Below are 8787 nucleotides of genomic sequence, written 5' to 3'. Positions count from 1 at the left end.
ATTCCAACATTCTGCTTTTGCATTTACTAACAATGACACTATGACTCACCTAGTGTTCAAGTTATCGGTATCGCTACAAGTTTATTATTGCCGATAACTGGAAATGTATCACTGAGCTAGGGACATTGGGGAAATATGAGGAAATGGTTGAATTTCTCAATGAAACTTCAGGAGTTGCTAAGGGCCTGTTTGATTTCAAGGGAACTGGAAAATACCCTTGCAAAAGTTCATTATTACCTTTTCCCCTGTTTGGATTTTCAAATGCAATTCCACCTCGAAAATTGGTCTAAAAAAGTTGACTTGCATTTGTGGACCCCAGTGTGATGTGTATGACATATCTACACCGTCCATCTATTTTATTAGAAGATTTTAGGGCTAAGTCTAAAATTGGTAAGGGATAAACACAAAAATCAGCTTCAGCCAAAACATCTAAGCGCCACAAAATTTTTATACGGCAAACATTAAATTTCCATTGTTTCCTGTGGTGTGGTCCACTAGAGCTTTGGATCTACCTCATTTTTGAGTTCATGGCCTAAATGAGGCTGACATACAGGATGAACGGTGTTGATATATCATGGACATCACAGTAGGCCCTATATTCCTTTCACAGCCATAGTCGATTTTAACGCCAAAGGCTACGCCGTCGAATCAGCGCACAGGAAACGAGGGGCAATTCGCTGGTAAGTAATTATTACTTATTTCCCAGCTAATTCCCATTTACTTCACAAATCAAACCAGCCCTAAAATACACATATTTATATATTTAGGAATCAAATAATAAAAAAAAATGATGCATTTATAATAAGTTTTTCTTTAATGAGGGTAAAAAAGCATATAATGCTGACTTAGGAAAATATTAGAGAAATGTGGGGAAAATGGTATTTTTTAATGATACTTTGAGGTGCTAAAATAACATATTTGCATATTTAAGAATCAAATAAGAGTAAAAAGGATGCATATTTGCATATTTAGAAATCAAATAATGAGCTTTCCTTTAATGGGGTTAAAAGCATGCATTGTTGACTCATGTTTCCAAGGGGAAAATTTTAGATCCATCCATCCTACCATCCATGTATGCTGCACATATATACATACAAACATGCATGCATGCATGATCCATCCATCCAACCATCCATGTACGCTGCACATACTTACATACAAACATGCATGCACGGTCCATCCATCCATCCATACACTTGCACACACACACACATCCATCCAACCAACCATCCATCCGTCCACACCTGTATATATCCGTCCATCTATGATCCATCTATCATGCATTTGCGTTCGTGCATGCACACATACAAACATGCATTTCATCATACAACCACGTGCCTATAAAAAAATTGAAGTGGAAGTTCTTTTAATAAATAGATGCTTGGTGTATCCATACATTGGTGATATTATCGAAATATCATCAATACATTGGCAATACAAGTGACGTATGGAATTTACACAATCAAAGACATCGATAATAGAAGTGCGATGCCTGAAATTTACATGGTCAAAAATATTGGCAATACATCGTGATATCGATACATCAGCGATCTATCGCCGATACGCTTAATTTCTGATATTACCATTGGGGATATTATCCATGTATTGGGGATATTCAGAACAATGGACTCACCTAGTGATATGGTTTGAATCGCATTGAGTTGACTCGGTCTCGCTTGAAATCTCATCGAGTCAACTCGGGTTTCTATTCAAGTCCACAAGTTCTGGAACTCTGGTAAAAACCCTATCAAACAATCATGGGCAGTCTGTTGTGTTGCTGCGGCTAGATTGATGGAAGCTAACATAGCTGGTGGTCAGGGTGCAACAACAAAAGGCCCATTGATCAGATGGCTGGAAGGCCTGGTATTGTTTAACAAGGAGATTCTGCAGCCAGGCAGCTTCTGGATGCATTGGGGTCCATGAGATAATAGCTAGGATATCTGATATAGGAATAACTTTATATGTAGGCTGCCTAGGAGCTTGGAAACTGGTTGAGCTGAGTTGACTCGGCCCAATTGCAAGCCGACCTACTGAGTTTTAGAACTATATAGTGTAGATACATGATCACATGTGTCATCATGGCAGACCATCGGTGGATCCGAGCCGTCCATTTGGCTCTTCAGTCCCCCTTGTGTTGCTATGAAAGCTTGTGATACTGGTAGTAATGAGAATCCTTCACTGGAATGTGATTTATTACTGAAAGTGCACAAAGAAAAACATAACCTTCCACAACAGCGCCCTCAAGAATTCACACCCAGGGTCTGCGACAGTGGGACCCAATTCGGTTTGATCCACATTTTCAATATTAAGATGTGGCCCACCTGATGAGCAGATTGGCCTATTTTTCGACCCAGGCCATCTTCACCATGATGCGCCATGGTTGAACGGCTTGGATCTTGCAAATGTGCACACGTGCCACGACTAGCTGTGCAGGTACGCTGTATCAGGGTTTGCTGACTCCCCTGAACAGGAAGCCGAATGCGTACTGAGTAAATTTTATGGGGCCATCCATGATGTATGTGTCTTATCCAAGCCGTCCATCCGTTTTAACAGTTCATTTTAGGGAATGAGCCCAAAATTGAAGCATATCCAAAGTTAAAGTGGACCACACCACACGAAATGGTGTGAATCGAACCCCCACCGTTCACTTCTTGGGGGCCACAGAAGTTTTGAGTGAACCCAACACCAGCCAACTAGCTGATGTCAAAGCTTTGTGAGCCCCACCATGATGTATATGTTTTATCTATGCCGTCCATCCAAATTTTCAACTCATTTTGGAGCATCCACCTAAAAATGAAGCAGATCCAAATATTAATTGGACCACACCACAAGAAACAATAGGGATTGAGCACTTACCATTGAAAACCTTTTGGCGGCGGCTAAAGTTTTGGAGCAAGCTGAAATTTGTGTTTTCCCATCATCCAGACACGTGTGACCTTATCAACAGGTTGGATGGCAAATAAACATTACAGCTGGCCCCATGATTTTTTAATTGGTGGATGTTCAACCAACACAGTTTTCCTATGTTGTGGTCCACCTGCAATTTGGATTTGCCTCATTTTTCAGCTGATGACTTAAAATGAGCTGCAAAAATGGATGGACAGTCTGGATGAAATATATACATCATGGTGGGGCCCATAAAGCTTTGGAATCAGCTAGCTGGCTGGTGTTGTGTTGGGGTCACTAACCCAAACCGCGTCCTAACTAACAGGTTGGATGACAAATAAACATCTGTGGGCCCTGGGAAGGTTTCAACGGTGGAGGTCATTATCTCTATTGTTTCGTTTTGTGTGGTCCACTTGCGCTTTGAGTATGTTTCAATTTTGAGCTCATAGCGTAAAATGGGCTGTTAAAACGGATGGACGGGTGGATTAGACACATACATCACGATGGGCCCCAAAGAGTCTCCACAATATGTACTGAGTTTCTAATTATGCAATCCCTTCTCTGAACACGCGTGAGGCAGGGATGAACGTGACTAGGTCGATTACTTCAGTCTTCTCAGGGATATCTTAGAAGCTTCACTCCTCAAGAGACTCTGATTGATAGATGATAAAACCTAATCTACATCCCTTTAGATAAGGATGCCGAGCTTCAGAAGAATTTCAAAAATTAAACTACTACTAAAACTTCATAAAATTCACAGCTTAATATAAATAGTAAATTTGCTATATATAGTAAGTGTCCCACGTGGCTTAACCACATTATTTTTCTAAACACTTTTAATGTTGGACACAACTCTTAAAGCTTAAAAGGAATAAAATTAGTTTTCGACCACCCATCTAATGGGATCTCGCAAATTCAATTGGTTGGCTAAAGTAACTCACCTTAATGTTAGGTCTAATAACCCATTTTGGTTTGCAAGGTATATTTTAAGGTTTTAATGATTCCAATGACTTCCGACTTTGAATCAGCTGATCCATTTTGGACATGAAAGTCTCTCACCCGCTCTACATCAATGCGTGACACACGTATGAATTAGAGAATGACTGGGACATTTAGGCCCTGTTTGGCCTGGCGAATCCCATGGCATTAGGAGGGATGGGATGGATTTTAAGGTAATGATGAGTAATTCAAATCAAGCCGTCCAAATGATGGGCCCCAGTTTAGATGTATAATGAACCAAACATTATAGTTATTGAATTATCGAACCGTACGATTGGTGGACATTTATTGGACGATTAAAGATGAAAACATGCAACTTTCCCATTTCAAGAAACCAACCAGGCATCGATTTTTAGCGAGAGTGGGTTTTATAATCTAGTAGGTTTAACTTGGGTAGTTTATGTCACTTGTGTGAAATTTATAAGCGCCTGTGCATCAAGTGTCATACGGTGACGGAGTATCATGTTAATCGCCTATCTATTGTGTTGGTAATTTTATTTCAGCCGTGCACGCATTTCACATAGAGGTGGCCGGAGCATGAAACATAACCACACCAGTCTACTGAAATGAGCGAAAAATAAACATACATTCATATACATGTTCAAAAGTACAAAAGGGACGCATATGACGCTACCTAACAATATCTCAAAAGAATAGCAAGTCCAAAAGAATAGGACTGAGCCCCCTGCTCAGTGACCGAATCCCACCAATCAAGCTGGCGGAGAACCCTCCATCAACTGGAAGTATGATAGCTCGTCCTCCTCGTCCAAGCTCGTCTCGCCAGGCTCCTCCAGTCCTGAGTCACCTGCATCTATGAATGGGTCTGGTTGGTGTTTTAAAACACCGTCCCAGAGTGGGAGTGAGTGATCAACTCAGTGGGTGCTATTAATCATAAGTTATCGCAGGCATCAATTATAATAAGATCTTAATAAAAGGCAGTCAATCATGAACATCTAACTAGTCTTATTAATGCGCATGTATGCAGGATGATATGATGTATGCCCTCACCACAACGCTCCCTCGAGCGACTCCATCTAACGATCGCGTATGACAACACTCCCTCAGTGCGACCTCGACTGCCGAGTCGCCACCCTAGCTAATGCGATGTAATGCATTCGTGTTAACCGAGTTGTTAGTTAGGTCCTTTCATCCAGCAGGTTGGGGATTCTGGTACACCCCACGTATCAACGCCCTAAACTAGTTGCGAGGCTAAGACCCCCCAATGCGTGAGGCCGAGACCCCACGGTCCGTGATCCCGTCGGGTTCCTCATCCCCGACTTCAAGCACATGAGGAGTGCCGAGAGAAAGGGATCGCTCGCGGTCACAAGGGGAGGCGCGATACCCCAGCGTAGGCCGACAGCTCGAACACAGTGTCTCATTCCACTATACCCGGCTCACGAGGCTGTGGACCAATTTCAGGTGGGTTACTAATGAGCTACAATGGTTGTGGGGTGTTCCAGGTTCCATACATGTGTGAGCAAACAGGGTTAACAAACAAAGTCGGTTAGACAGTGGACTAGACCGCACGAGTCGGGCGAGCATGAGACGAGTGACATCGGGCACAAAGGACCCATGTAGTCGAACTACAGCCACCCGAACACACCCGCCCAAACCCACGGGTCTAGCCATAGCATAGTCCAACCGATGGGACTACCGTCTCTTCTCAAATTCCTGACCAACCCAAGGAGGGTGAGGGGATCCATGGCATGACAACTACCCAAATATCATCAAGCATAATAATATCATATTCTCATCCGTTTCAACCATACAAAAACGGATATTCTTACCAGCAAATAAATAATTGTCAATAACTAAGGTGCGAGTGAATGTGTGGGTTTGTGAGGAAGTTAAACACTTCCTCCATCTCAAGAAATCATGTGCACAAGGGTAATAAATCATACACACAATGAAACACCACATGTGAGGAAAAGAATCAAGCAAACATGGGCATACTATCATCCATACATCAAATCATGTGAGAGACAAGATCAACACCAATTTGAGAGCTAACATGCACATCCATACAATTCCAACGAACATATAACTCCTAGGGTTTTCTCTAGAGTTTCAAATACAACATCCAAGCAATCAAAATCATTAAGCTCGTACTAAAATTGGTGCTAGGCCACCTAAGAGTAATAGTCCGCACCTATGATTCGTTGGAGATTCAGAAAACGCCCTAGGAAAGAGGGCTTTCGGGTCGATCGACCGGAATCCCTAAAACAAGCTCTTGCATGTTAGAATTCCAAGCCAATCCCATCTTACTACGTGGACTTCAAGAAGAATGGGTGAAAACCTTACCTAGGCAACCCACGGACGGTTGTTGAAGTTAAGGAGAGGAGTTTCTCCTTGCAAGAGAGGTAGGGAGTTGGAAGGGTTGACTCGCTTGGGCCCCACTTCGATCTAAGGTCCACCATAAATCACCCCTCACACACCATCTTCTCCTCTTGACTCCTTCATTCTCTTTCTCTCTTGGTGGTTGTGGCAAATAAGGGAGAGTTATGAGAGTTAGGGTTTATTCCCTAGACTTGGACCCTTTGGCCTTAAGTTTCCTCAAATTCTCAAAATAGCCTACTAGGACTCACTTTTGGGGTTGGTGTGGCCCTAATACTCCTTTGGCCACCAAATTTGGTGGGTAGGTGCCCTATGGCCCGATTAGGGCCCGTGTAAAATTTGGAAACAAACGGATGGACGGTTGTGGGGTTTGAGTCAACGGTTCTGATCTTTAAACGGCCCTGAGCGGCCCTTTGGCTATGAAATTTCTAGGATAGATGCTTCATGGCCCGATGAAGGGCCATGCAAAATTTGGGGACGATCGGATCTGGGGTTTGGTCGTACGGGTCCGATTTGTGATCGACGGTCACCGTTCCACGATCGGGTCCCAGAGTTGGTGGACGGGTGTAGAAAAATTCATTAGACCTCCACCGTAAATGTGGAAGAGATCCGACGGTTGGATAGCCTGGTATCTCGGTTTCATTTGCAAGCGCCAGATTTCGGTCCTGGCATTGGTGGGGTGCATTTAGTCAGTGCCAGATCCCACTTCTGGGTGTCCACTGGGTCCGTGGTCCGCGATGGTCCACAAGCCCAGTGAGATTTATGGTTCCCTTTATTTTTAGAATTTTCTGACCTTCCTGTGTCACGGTGTAGCCCATACGGGCTGTCGCTAAGGGCAAATGAGCTATCCAGCTCGACGGCCCACACCGAGTCCTGTCATGACCCGACCGGCTTATTCTAATGGGTTAATCCTAGGTTGATTTGCTTGTGGTACCTCACCGCGCATGGTTTAAATGATCGGTCCTGCGAAAAATCCTACGTGGACGCCCCAGGACACTGTACTGGTTGGACGGGTTGTTACAATCTACCCCCCTTACAAATAAATTTCATCCTCGAAATTTGTACCTGTTCGTATTGCTGAAGCAGGGTTGGGTAATGCTTGCGGACTTCTGCTTCCGTCTCCCAAGTGGCCTCTTCTTCATCGTGATGGGTCCATAGTACCTTGACCAACGGGATGACCTTGTTGCGTAGGACCTGCTCCTTCCTATCAAGTATTTGAGTGGGTCAAAGAACGTATGTGGCATTTTCCTTAAGTTCCACATGTTCCCACCTGATGATATGCGAAGGATCGGGGATGTTTTTCTTCAACATTGATACATGAAAGACGTTATGCACTCCGGCTAGAGGCGTGGGTAGGGCCAAGCGATATGCAACCGCACCCACATGGTCCAAAATTCGGAATGGCCCGATGAACCATGACGTGAGCTTTCCCTTTTTGCCAAAGCGTAAAACACCCTTCATTGGGGAGATCTTGAGAAATACGTGGTCCCCAGTTTCAAATTCCAAGTCCCTTCGCCTTGTGTCGCCATAGCTTTTCTGCCTGCTTTGAGCCGTTAAGAGGCGGCGCCGGATAATTTCAATCCTTTCGGTCGTGATCCACACCAGATCTGGTCCTAGCAAACTCTTCTCGCCAATTTCCTCCCAACAATGCGGGGCTCGGCATGGACGCCCATACAAGGCCTCGTAAGGTGCCATATCGATGCTAGCTTGGAAGCTATTGTTGTAGGCGAACTCGGCATATAGGAGACAATCATCCCAACTCTCCTGGAAGTCCAAAACACAAGCACGCAACATGTCTTCCAAAATCTGGTTCACCCGTTCGGTTTGCCCATCTGTTTGCGGGTGGAAGGCGGTGCTAAACTTCAGTTTCACTCCCATAGCTTCTTGAATGCGGGTCCAGAAGATCGACGTGAATCGAGTATCCCGGTCCGACACAATCTCCAATGGGACGCCATGGAGCCGCACTATCTCCTTGATATACAGCTTAGCCAAGTCGTCGGCGGAGCTAGAAGTCTTGATCGGCAGGAAGTGGGCTGATTTGGTTAGCCTGTCCACAATCACCCATATCGAGTCGTGCCCCTTTCTAGTCTTGGGTAACCCGGCAATGAAGTCCATAGATATGAAGTCCCACTTCCATTCTGCTATAGGCATGGGCTGCAACAGGCCCGGTGGTCGGCGGTGTTCAGCCTTAACTTGTTGACAGGTGAGGCATCGGGACACATATCCCGCTATTTCCTTCTTCATGTTATCCCACCAATAGGTTCGCTTTAGATCTCGGTACATCTTTGTACTACCAGGATGCATCGCCAACTTGGAGTTGTGAGCGGCATTTAGAACTTCTTCTCGTAGTCCCTGAAGGTTTGGAACACAAAGGCGGCCTCGGTACCGCAATCCCCCATCGGTGCCGACTCTCCATTCGGACTTCCCATCGTTCTTTGCCCCTTCCCTCATTTTCTTCAATTGGTCATCGCCCTCTTGGGCTTCAATGATTTTACTGTCAAAATATTAGAGAAATGTGGGGAAAATGGTATTTTTGAATGATACTTTGAGGGGCTAAAATAACATATT

Source organism: Magnolia sinica, chromosome 17 (genome assembly GCF_029962835.1).
Source record: "Magnolia sinica isolate HGM2019 chromosome 17, MsV1, whole genome shotgun sequence".
In the NCBI taxonomy this organism is placed as follows: domain Eukaryota; kingdom Viridiplantae; phylum Streptophyta; class Magnoliopsida; order Magnoliales; family Magnoliaceae; genus Magnolia; species Magnolia sinica.
This window is presented reverse-complemented; position numbering follows the sequence as displayed.